Genomic DNA, 13,071 nt, shown 5'->3' on the forward strand with positions numbered 1-13,071 from the left:
TTTGTTGAGTAAGCCTGCAAACCTGCCCCCATTCACATGGGGCTGCTGTATTTTTTGGAACCTAGAGACTGGGCTATGGTATTCCCCAGTGATGCCACTAGAGGCCGGTCTGACTCAGAATGCCTTATGTTTCTTAAGGGTCATGGTGTCCTGCTTATTTTGGTCTCCTGCTTTCACACAATAGTAGGCACTCAGCATGCAATAACTGGGTTGGGTTTGTTGAGATACTACTATTTTTAGGTTGTGTGTGTGTGTGTGTGTGTGTGTGTGTGTGTGAGAGAGAGAGAGAGAGAGAGAGAGAGAGAGAGAGAGAGAATACTTGCATATGTGTGTTGGGTTAGCTTCATCTAAATGCAAAAAAAAAAAAAAATTGTCTGCTTTTATGATTTGATTTCAGGGATGCTAGTCCTTAGAAATATGTCGCGTTTCCTAGTCCAGTGTGCTCTCATTTTTATCATTAGAAACGTACTTCATAGAAATGAAAGTATGGACATCTGTAGTTCCATACACTTTAGTATGATTTACCCAGTGTTCTGTTCTTTTAGCTCTGGGAGAAATTACAGTAGTGAGAGAGAGAGTGGGAGGTGGGGGGTGGGGGCTGCAGCCCTTAGAGGAGACCTCAGAGGAGAAAGGGCAGAGAAAGCAACAGAAAGCGCTCATGAACCAAAGACTGACTAACTATACAATTGGCTGGGAGAAGAGCTTGTTCCTATCTTCCAAGTAGACTCAAAGAGTTTCAGAGATGGATGATGCATGTCTCCCTTGGAAGCAGTTGCTAAGCACCAAGAGCATAGAAGACACTGTGGCCATGCAGGGGAGCTCAGCAGGGCCTTGCATGCTGTCCTTGCTTGTCTGGGGTCACAGTCTCATGTGGACACGATGGCTTTAGCAACCATTACAGTCAGAAGGAGTCATGAGAGGTACATAGGTGGGCAGGGGCTCATCTTTGCAACCCCTCTCCATAGCTTGCACCATTATCCCCCTCCCTTGGCGGGGAGGCTACATCTTGCAGCGTAAAGTACATCTGCAGGCTTTAGACAGAGCAAGCAATATTGGAGTTCCCCCTCAGCTTCGGCACTTTGTGGTCTTGACTGAATGATTTAACCCTCCTCTAATCACCTGTGCTAAAACCCAAACTGGTCTTCCATTGGTAATGGGACTATTAAATGAGATGACATGTATGCAGGATCTCTTATTCTTTTTTTAAAAAGTTCTAATTTGTTATACATGACAGCAGAATGCATTTCAATTCATATTACACATATAGAGCACAATTTTTCATGTCTCTGATTATACCCAAAGTAGAGTCACACCATTTGTGCATTCATACATGTACTTGGGGTAATGATGTCTATCTCATTCCACCATCTTTCCTACCTGCGTACCCTCTCCCTTCCCCTCCATCCCCTTTGCCCTATCTGAAGTTCCTCCATTCCTCCCATGCTCCCCTGCCCCTGCAACCCCATTATGGATTAGCATCCTCATATCAGAGAAAACATTCTGCATTTGATTTTTTGGGATTGGCTTACTTCACTTAGCATTATATTCTCCAACTCCATACATTTACCTGCAAATGCTATGATTTTGTTCTATGTTATTGCTGAGTAATATTCCATTGTGTATATATGCCACAGTTTCTTTATCTATTCATCTACTGAAGGGCATCTAGGTTGGTTCCACAATTTTGCTATTGTGAATTGTGCTGCTATAAACAGTGGTATGGCTGTGTCTCTGTAGTATGCTGTTTTAAAGTCCTTTTGGGAATAAACCAAGGAGTGGGATAGCTGTGTCAAATGGTGGTTCCATTCCAAGTTTTCCAAGGAATCTCCATACTGCTTTCCATATTGGCTGCATCATTTCTCAGTCCCACCAGCAATGTATGAGTGTGCCTTTCCCCCCATATCCTTGAGGATCTCTTATTAACAATATATTGAATATACCTGGCAAGTTAGTTGTCTCTTCCTTAAATTTTTTTTTTTTTGCAATTAACTTAAAAAAATCTACTCTGTAAGGTATTTAGTTTAGAAATTCTTTCCCTAGGATGAGTGAAATGTAAATTGAAGAGTTGGGGAAGAACCTCAGGAAAGAGCAGGGCTCCCAGAGGGGATGTCCCCCACGGATTCCCTTTCACTAGGTCCTCCTGCTGGTGAATGCTGGCGGGCAGGGGGCCGGGCTGCTCCTGAGGAAGCTGCTCCGCTGCATTGTTCTTGGCACTTATGCCAACCGTTCAGGGCTCTCAAAAATTGGCTTAGGAAATAGTTTGAAAGTTATTACTTGGGATTCAGGAAACTCCAGGTGGCTTTTGAGAGCTGCCCCCAAATGCAGCCAGAGATGCGTCCTCAGCTGCTCACTTTCGGGACTTTCATTATTTTTCATGTTTATTTCTGGCTGGAGCCAGAGCAGGGTATTCATGAGCTCTCACTGTCTGATTTCTTTCTTTCTTTCTTTTTTTTTTTTTTTTTTAAGACCAATCCCTTTGTTTCTTTGGGAGAGAAAGAAGCTTGCTCCCCAATCTCCTGTGCCCCACCGTAGGGTTCAAGGAAACCTGGCCCTTGTAATTGTAAATTACCTATGAAAAAGACAAAGCCCTTGGCTCCCTTCCTGGCTGAGGCTCGGAGATCAGCAGTGATAGCGGAAATTAATGACGGCTGCTGCTGAGCTTCTGGCCTGTTGGTGGCTGCTGAGATGAAAAGACAGCAATTGAAGTCGGCTTTGGGGATGAGCATTCCGATAAGGATTTTTGTTTGGGATACAGTTATTACACATGCCATGGGGGTCTAGCCAGGCCTCGGGTTTCTTGGAACTGGTTCTGATCTGCTCACTAATAACCCACCTGCTTTTCTTTCAAAATGGGACCTCATTCCCTTTAATCTGACCACCTCATCTCCCAAGAAAACAATCTCGCCCTCCCAACACAATACAGTAGTAGCCCAAGGTGAAGCCAAATGTCTGAATCTCTTTTCCTCCTCCTCCTCCTCCTCTTCTTTTTAATAGCGAATAAGGCTCTTGTGAACTCACTTTCTTTCATCTTGGCTCTTCCCCTTGGGCTGATGTTAAACAGCTGTCGTACTTGGGCTGCCCAGGAATCCACTTATGAAGCAAACCAGCCAGGCTTCTTAATTGTCCTCCTGTGACTAGACTAAAGTTGTCGTCCTAATTCTTGAGTGCTCGAGTTCCTCAGCCTCGGGCCTCTGAGTGTCATCCTTGAATTTGGCCAGTTGTTTGCTCTCTGGCAGGTCCTTGTGGGAACAGATGGGATGGCATTGGAAAGCCTTGGGAGGGAGTGAGGGGATTAAAATCAACGTGGTTTCAGCCAGGCACTGTGGCACACACCTGGAATCCCAGTGGCTTGGGAGGCCGAGGCAGGAGGGTTGTGAGTTCAAAGCCAGCCTCAGCAATGGTGAGGCGCTAAGCAACTCAGTGAGACTCTGTCTCTAAATAAAATACAAAATAGGGCTGGGGATGTGGCTCAGTGGTTGACTGTCACTGAATTCAATCTCTGGTACCAAAAAAAAAAAAAAAAAAAAAGGTTTCACATTCTGGTGGTAGAAGGGGATCTTTTTTCCTTAATAGTCCAGTGTCTACCTGAGAGAAAAATGCAAGTAGAAAGAATGTGTGTACCTGTGTTTTATTGCATGTGAGTACTCTTTTAGAGTGTAGTGACACATCATTCATCTGTCAAGATTTAGGAATGTATTTTAATTGACAACGATGAATTTAACATTTGTCATTTTGGATATTATCATCCACATCTCCAAAGATCTATGGTGTTACAGTAATTTCTTATTACCTTGATGATTTTGTGGTTTACTCAGCTGGTTTCTCATTGAGGAGTGAGTCCTTTTACAGTCTGTTTGCCTTATACTCTTGGCAAGTGAACTTTTCCTTTTCTTTTCAAAATGCTTCAGTCCCTGAGCCTTGCAAAGCTTGATTGGGCTCTTTGCTGTCTTCCTTGCTTGATAGTTGAGATTTTGAATGGAACGGCTTGTTCTTTGTTCACAACTTCCCTGGGCATCCTGACTTCTCACCTTGACCCCACCCAGGGGTCACTCTCCAGAAATAGGGTGTTGATTCCTCTTGAAGCAGCATTTCATGAACATAGCCTCTTAGAAGCACTTGGTAATATCACAAGAGCTCGGGAACAGATGAACCAGTAGTTTTCTCCTGTTTGCTTTTCTGTTTGGATAGAATTTGCAGGCCTTCTTGTGGGGACTGTGGCTGAATTTCAAGGTCCATTGCTTCCTTGTGACAGGTCTTCATGGGATCCAGGGAAGAAGAGTGGATGGAAAAGCTCCGTCCGAGGCGCACACATTTGTGAGTGTAGGTAGAGGATGACCATCAGAGGCACAGACAAATGAAATGGCTTTCAGGTCACAGCCTGGGAAAATCCTTACTTTCTGCAAATTTGGATCCAGTTACTTAGAACTGGCAGTAACTTCACATTTTACCTGAGACTCACGGCCCAGAATCCAAGGTCTGAAGATACAAGTCAACTTTCTTGGCAATATGCGAATTCTCTGCAAACTCCCACAGACCACTGAACTGACTATCCCAACTCCTCCTCCAGCCAGAAGGGAAACCAGGGTGACCCAGGACACAAGCTGCAGAGATGAACGTCTCAAGGTTCTCCGGTGGCCTCTCTTGCGTCATTCACACCTGTGACACGACATGTCATTAGAGTTGGGGGCCGGTCTCTCAGAAAACACGCCAAGTCCCATTTTGTCCAAATTGAAGAGTCTTTATTTAGCTGGCCAGCTGGCAACTGCCCCCCGCAGGACCCATAACTGTCTCTGCAAAGAACAGCCCCAAGCCTGAGCATTTTAGGATATTTAAAGGCAAAAACTACATCTGGGTTGACGTAGCTATAAGCAAGCAGGTACAGAAGCTGAATTGGGCAGTTGGCAAGACAATGCAATGGGCACATTGGTATTTCCCACAGGACTTTCCAGGTTGGCATAGCAGCAAGCAAGCAGAAGGGAAGTGGATCAAAATGACCCTAGTTGAGTACAAGTTAGAGAATGGTTACTAACCTCTAGACAATCAATCTCTGACAAGGTACATTGCCCAAGAAAAATGGAAAGCAAAGAGAACAATTTTACATTGTATAAGAATTGCTATTTAGTGTTGCCAAGTATGTCATGCTAGGTTTGTTAACTATTAATGGGTACAGAGGAGGGGCTTTCCCATGGGAGAAGCACTTCTTACATGATATGGAGTCTCAGGGTAAGATGGAGTCTGTTTGGTCATTGCCCATAGAGCCTGACCCATAACACTAGGGAGGATGAGGAAGCCATTGGCTGTGGTGGTATCCAGACTCAGGTACACAAAACCTCAACCTCCAGCTGTGCATGATTAGCGTAGGCCTGGCTACTCAATCTCAGCTATTCGCTGCAGCTGGGTCACATGGATCTGAATCCTCTGTGTTTGAGCAATGTCAGGACACTGAGGACAAGTGAAAAGACTAACTTGGTAGTCTTTTGCCAAGTGCTGGAGACAAGGAGAAACAGAAGTTGGGTGGGTGCTTTCTGAGACCACTGCAGTCACACAGAGCAGAGGCCTCTGAGGTCCGGATCCAGCGTTATCCCCACTGGCTCCACACTCCTATTCCTGTCTGCATATCCACTAAGGCAGCAGATTCATGCCAAGGAAAAGATGTTCGCTTGGAGTTTAAACCCTGTGATTCCCACCTCTGACTCCTGTGCGGCCTGTAATGGAGTACAAGTGCAGTGGAGGGGTGGGATCCCTGCATCCAGGGGAGATAGAGTTGCCTTACAATATTCAGGAATTTCTAGTGTTGGCTAGAAAACTGTCCTGTCCTCTGTCCCTAATGGAGGGCAAATGGAGCCAGTCACATTATAGATATTCCCTTTATGTGTAAAATTTCAGCATCTGGGATTCCCCCCGCCAAAAACGTTCTCAGCCATAGGGGCGGAGTGAAGGCTGAGTGGAAGGGAAGTGAGTGGCCCTTGAACACATAGCACTTTTTTTTTTCTTATATATTTTATGACTCCATGAAAGTGTATGGTTTTAGTGATGAAAGTGTTATTCTTCTCATAGTTTGCCAAGAAACGGTGGGGACCACACAGGGTAGCCTGTGCCTCAGGGACTGACATTATGTTTGGGGGCACTCATCACATGCGAAGGGAGAATTATTGGATTTAAGGAGAGGAAACAAAGGACCAGACGTGCCCACGATTTAACACCATTCCTGAAATCAGATGAGTGGTGCCAGAGCACTTGTAGCTCATGTCTTGAAAAGATGAGAATCTGGTGCATGGGGTGGGAGGGCATCCTTTGTGGGGATAGTAGAAGGCACTTTTATTGATCCTCGTATCCTCCGAATTCATGCTGTATTTCTGATTTCTTGGCTATGCAGCTTCAATTTAGTCTCCTTTTCCTTCGTCCAATAGTGCAGTTCTGCTTTCCTTCCTGATTTTGCGGGGTTCCTTCTTTTGTCATTTCCCTCAAGATCTGCCTTTTGTCTTTAGGGTAAGGAGAAACAGGTAAATTTTCTTTCATTGGAAAATGTTTGGTATACCCTTTCCTTCCTGAAGGATATTTTGGCTGGATATAAAATTCTGGGTTGACAGGTATTTCCTTTCAGCCCCTGAAAAATGTTGTTCCTCTTCCTTCTGGCCTCCCAGATTTCCGATGAGAAATTCACTGTTACTCAAATTGTTTTTTCCCTTCTATGCAAAAATCGAGATTTTTGTCTTTGATTTTCAAAATTTTGATTGGAAAACATCTTGGTGTGGATTTCTTTGAGTTTAATCCTGTATGGGATTTGCCAACCTTACATCTTGTTTGTATCTTTTGCCAAATTTTGGAAAATGTCAGTTATCATTTGTCAACTCCATCTTCTTCCTTTTCTCCTCCTAGGATCTAAAGAGCGTTATTGTTGAATACTTGAATATTTCCATAGATCTCTGACCATATTCTGGTCAGTTTTTTCATCCATCTATTTTTCCTCTCCGTTGTGAAGAATAATTTCATTTTTCTATTTTCAAATTCATTTTTCATTTCTCTTTCCTCTCCAATCTGTTGTGTAGGCCAGCTCTTGAGTTTTTAATTTTGGCTAATGTATTTGTGGATTCTAAAATTGCCATCTGGTTCTTTTTTATATCTCCCATTCTTTTCTTGAATCTTTTTCTATTTCTTCGTGTGTTTCATGTGTATCTGTGATTGCTCATTGAAGTATTTTTTTTTTATGACGGTTATGTTAAACTCCTTGTTAGATAATTCCAACATCTGTGTCATCTCAGTGTTGGCATGTATTACCATTTTTCATTCAAGAATTTTCATTTAAATTTACTCCTTGTTTGTCATGTCCCCTGTCCCATGCTGGTGATTGAACCCAGAGCCTTAGGCAAGTGCCCTACCAAATTTGGCTAAGCTATATCCCTGGCCATTATTTGTTCTTGATGTGAACTTTTTTTTAAGCTGAGAGTGGACATTTAGGGTACTATCTTATATAATTTTGAATCTTCTACGGATCTTTTGTATTAGAAAGCTTTCTCTGATTTTATGCTGATGGAGGTTTTGGGGAGGGAAGGTTTCATCTCCTTACTGCCCTTAATGCCAGGTGCGGTTCTGTACAAGTACAAATTGACACCGGAGAAGGGACGGCAGCAGTACATGCATCTCTCTCAGATTTACTTGGAAAATTGTTTTCTCCCATCTCCTGATTGAAAGGGTGTGCACCTGTTTGCATTTGTAATCCACGTGGTGCTTGGTGACAAACAAGTCAGTGGGGTGCTGAGTGGAAGCCAGAGGGGCAGCACAGAAGGTGAACCTGTGAGAAGTGGAACTGGTTTCCTTGAATTAGAAAGTGGAAGGAGCCATGGAAAATTCAGGTTCCGTTTAGTCTGACATTGACCCTTAAGCATTTTGGTGAAAGGACATTGCCAGCTGGTCGTGACTATAGTCGTTTTGCAATGAATACTGGTGATGTGATTCCATAAATCTGACACTCATTTTGATGCAGGCACATGTCAGGGGATCATGAGTAAGACACAGGGATCTAGCCCTCAGGCAGCTGGATTTGGGCTCTCAGATATTAGCATCTTGGCCTGATCTGAGCCCCATCTAGCAGGCATGTGGATACTACATGTAGATGCAAAATTCTTTAGACTGTGGAACCAGGCAGATCCAGGAAGCACAGCTTAGAGAGTGCAGGGAGACATACCATGGTCTCAGGAGTCAGTGACACTGAGTCTAATGGAAGGAAGAGAGCTGTTATCCCATTGCCAGGATTGGCTTAAGGCTTCGATTCCATAAGTCTATTCATGGAGAGACCAGGAGGACTCATTTTTTTTCTTACTTCATGTTCTAGGAATTCCATTTGTGTAAGAAGCTTAGATGTAAATAAATATTAATAACTCCTTAAGTCCCCTCAGTGATACATACACACACATGCAGAGAATGGAAAATTTTTTTTATATATATTACCTTTTTAAGATTTCATGATAACACTGTGAGGTAGGTAGAACCTACATTGTTGTTCCATTTATTGAGGATGAAGCTGCTGTTCAGAGAGATTAAGTGATACATGCAGTGAAGTTAGGATTGGAATGGGATCTTCAGACTTTGAAATCTAATGCTTCCAAGGAATGTGCTGTGTATCAGAGTCTTTGAAGCTTCTCATAAGCACCTGGTATCTAATTCTCAGTGTCTGTATCTGTGTACTAGAGCCACCATGTGATGGCTGACAGTCTTGCCATAGGGGGAGGGAATTATACTTTTGCATGTCTTAGAAAATATCCTGCTGCCCTTGCAAGCTACTGTCCCTCATTCAGGAGGTATATATTAAGCATCCACTGTAGTATATGCCAATAACTGATGCTGGGAATGCATTTCTTCATTGTTCAAATCAGCTTTCCTCTCCAGGTTCTCACGGTCCAGTGTGGCAGGCCAGATTCAATGCTTACATGTTACAGTTGAAGGCAAGGGGAAGATGTGCTGTTGGAAGCATGTGCCTTTTGCTAGGGGTCCCTGGATGAGATGAATAATTGTGGGGATGAGGGAGGTAAGTTGCTGGGTGCCCTTTAGTTATCTATCAGTGCTACTGACCCACTTTCAGGATGGCGTGTAGACTACTTTTTTTTACATCCTTCCCTAAGCCTCATTATGAAATTGAGCATGTTTCTGTGTAATTCTAGGCTGAGTCTAGAAACAGAGGAATCTGCTTGGCTTATTCAGGCATCAGTTTAGAGGCTAGGGCTGCAATAACAAAGATGGGCTTCTTTAAACATTCATTTATTAATAATAACAATGATAATTATTCAAATCAAAAATAAACTCTGGTGATGCTCTTGCATCTACCCAGCCCTTCACCTCATTTGATCCCCTCAACACTGTGGGGAGGGAGTTATCACCTCCATATTGCAAGTGAGCCGATGGACTCATAAAAGCTTGGTGAGCCTGCCTGTGGTGGCTGTCAGCAAGATGATGGAGCTGCCTTCCCTTCTCAGAGCTCTCCTTTCCATTCATTGCTCTGCTCAATGTGCGAACCTCTAAAATAGCCTTTTTATAAAACCACCACCATCATCAAAACTAAAAACCAAAAACTAATAGGCTGTCAGAAGATCCCTTTGTTTGGCCTCTCCTCTCTCCCCCTCTTGGCCCTTTGTTAGGCAGGGCCTGCTTGGGTGATATTTACAACAGTGCAACCTGTTGAGGGAGATTTCTAGCTTGTGATAGTAATTTTTCTTTTGTAACAACAGTGATTGTTATTAAATACAATAATGCTATTTTTCACTAAAATACAAGCCGTTTGTAGGGAATAGCAAAGTATTTGCTTTCTCTTTTGTAGTCCTCCCAACAATCCCATCAGGACATGTTATTATCTCGACTGCTACAGATGAAGGATTTGAAGGTTAGAGTCATTGAGTCACAGGCCTAAAATAATACAGCAACCTAAGAAGAACTAGGATTGGAAACCAGGTCATTTCATAAGCCCACGTTTTTTAACCCCCAAACCTCGTTTTCTCCCACACAAATGCTGGGTTTGCAGAATCTGGACTCAGCATGCATGCTCAGACTGCACCATGGACTCTCAGAGGTGATGGACAGGCAGAATCTTCTTGCAGTTTCCTTTGCCTCTGCAGGATGCTGGTTTGGTGTTGCATGCCTGGGACCCATTTTAGGCTGTGCTGCCCAAGATGTGAGTGGCGTACTAAAACTGAATACTCCTTGTTCACTTCCCGGGCGTTAATCAATGGCAAATTAGAACGGAATTGATATATGCATAAGACATGCACATTAATTCTGAATGTGTTTATCGTAATTAGTGCTATTACAATGAATACCAAAGGAATCAGGGAATGATTAGCTACACTTAGTATTTGTTACGGTTTGTTTAAAAAAGTTAAACATAAAATTAGTCGAGGTTTGAGGAGCAATGTTCCATTTGCATGGGGAATGTGGCTGCAAGCCTTGGGTCTTTGTGAACCGGAAGGTTTTGAGGGGGTTTCCCCACACAAGATTTTATAGAAAACTGAGTTAATGAGACTCTCATCCTCAATTAAAGATGTGGCTTTCCTTTCTTAATTATTTGTATCTCACAGCTGTTCTCTTTGATCACACCTACATTAAAAAGCCTACCAATGCATAAGATAAAATGGAAGTAGAAAAGTAGACTCCAAAATATCTAAAAGGATCAGTATCTAGTTTAAAAGAAACTACTTAATCAGGTATAATTTATATGCAGCAAGCTGTACACATTTAATGTATGTTAAATTTGGGAATAAGTATACATTCATGATCTATGCTGTAGACCTATCTATCACCTCCAAAAGTCCTGCCCTCTTCATTTACTATTATTAGTATTTTATAATAACAATGTAAGATGTACCCTTTTACCAAATTTTAAGTATATAATACAGTATTGTATAGACGCATGCTGAACAGTAGATCTCTATGGCCCATCTTGTCTAACTCACATTTGTGATACCTTTTACTGGTACCTCACTGTTGCCCCCTTACCCAAGTCCTGGCAACCAGTATTCCACTCTCTGCTCCCTTGAATTTGGCTATTTTTGATTCATCATGTAAATGAGCTCATATGGTTATCTGTTCTTCTTTGTCTGGCTTATTTCACTCTATATCATGTCTTCCAGGTTCATCTATGTTATCACAAGGGGCAGGATTTCCTTCATTAAGACTGAAGAATATTCCATTATATACATACAACAAAGGTTCTTTATTCTTTCATCCATCAATGAATAGAATTTAGGTGCATCCATGCCAAAAGGACCTGTATATACTCTTAAAATACATATGTTGCATTAGCTAAGGTGTGGGACATTTATTGAAATGTACTATGTTCTGACATCTGCATTCATGTGATCCTCATTTAATCTTCAGAATGACTCTGAAGCTAGTAGTAAAATAAGAAGACCCTGGTTCAGAAAAGTTTATGTGCTCAAGATTACACAGCTACTGGGTGGAGAGCAGGAATTCATCTCCCCAAGTCTGTGTGAACTTGAATCCATGCTTGCCCACTAAGAGTGGCCTCCTAAGAGGGCGCGATCTCCAGGGCACTTTGCTCCATTATCTGGTGGCTTGGTGTGAAATTCTCATCTGACTGTTGATGGGTAGAGGCCAGAGGAAAGATTGGTTTAGGACAAACCCAACTCTGCCAGTGAACCAGATGCTCAAAGTGTTTGTCCTTTATTATTTTTGTTTTCAAAGAATGGGCTTCTGAGAGCCAATGGGTTATACTCAAGCGTCCCTTCAGCAAATACTGTTCAAGCATCTGCCTTTGTTGGGAACACTTCCCAGCTCTAGTGAGATAGATTAATATAGCACAGTCACATGCACAAATAGCTGATACTTATACAGGAGACATACAGAAACTTCCAGCATGCTGTAAGAGATCTATGAATGAAGCATGGGGTTCCTGGAGAGTCCCTGAGGGGTGCTAATCAAACCTCTGCATTGCAGAGAGTTAAGAAATGCTTCCCTTATGTGGTGCTGAGGTTGAATCTTGAAGATCATTGACTGTCAGCATGGTTCAAGATACCATGCCACACTCTGTTCATAGGTATAACTCTAGGGGTCCAAACCCTAGGGGTTGTGTTTAGTAGGGAGGTTCTGTGAGGACAGTTCTCAGCTCTTAGTTCCTTCTGTGGAAGATGCTTTAGTACATATCTGTTGAAGGAATGAACATGTGCACAAGGAAAGTATGAAACAACTCTTGCACAACAGTTTTCCCTCTGCCTTTGCATGACCACATTACCTGCAAATGGGGACACAGGGAGCTTGCAGGAGGCCCACCTGTGCATTGTGAAGACCTTTGGTTGCAAGTGGGGATCTGCTGCTTGCTGGTCATGAAACCGCATCTCTCAATCTCTGCATTCCCTCATCTTTAAAGGATGTCAGTCAGTCTTTCACTGCTTATTTTTCATATATTTAACATTTTTCATTTTATTTCTTTGCTTTCCTTATGGAAAGATTTTCATTTATTTTAAAAATATTTTTATTAGTTATTGATGAATCTTTATTTATTTATTTGATTATATATGGTGCTGAGAATCGAATGCAGTGCCTCACACCTGCTAGGCGAATGCTCTACCACTGAGCCACAACCAATAATCTCTTGAGTCTGCACTGTTTAGTTATATATCCCTTTCCAAACAATGGAAATCAATACTGTTTTCTGGAAATCAACAAATGATAGAAATTAAATTATTAAATGACTGTCTAATTTTATTTTTTTTCTTGATCAGCATGAGACAAGGTGTATACAATATAAGCTAGTGGGAGGCACTTACCTTCAAGAATAGAATATGGAAGGGAACATTTAAGAATATTTTATAGTATTAAAAATAATCCCAAGAACAAAAATTTTTATACATGTTTGGAATAAGGGAATCAAAGAAGCTCCTTTAGAGTGATGGATGACAGGGAGGCAGAGCCCCTGAGTTCTCACTCTTATTTATCTTCTGTGTCAAGGAAGATGATCTTCAGGCTCAACAGGGTGGAATGAACCTATGCAAATGAACACAGATAAGTGAGAAAAACCACACAAAGCGTGTGAGGCGACTCTGATAGAATATCATGTTGATCTAA

General features: G+C 42.3%; 1 protein-coding gene across 1 annotated transcript in view; it reads left to right on the plus strand.

Moving 5' to 3' along the window:
- Positions 1-13,071, plus strand: part of Sorcs3 (sortilin related VPS10 domain containing receptor 3) — a 616,840-nt gene that overhangs the window by 80,376 nt on the left and 523,393 nt on the right. The window lies entirely within an intron of this gene.

The sequence above is a fragment of the Urocitellus parryii genome, chromosome 5, assembly GCF_045843805.1.
Source record: "Urocitellus parryii isolate mUroPar1 chromosome 5, mUroPar1.hap1, whole genome shotgun sequence".
NCBI lineage: Eukaryota > Metazoa > Chordata > Mammalia > Rodentia > Sciuridae > Urocitellus > Urocitellus parryii.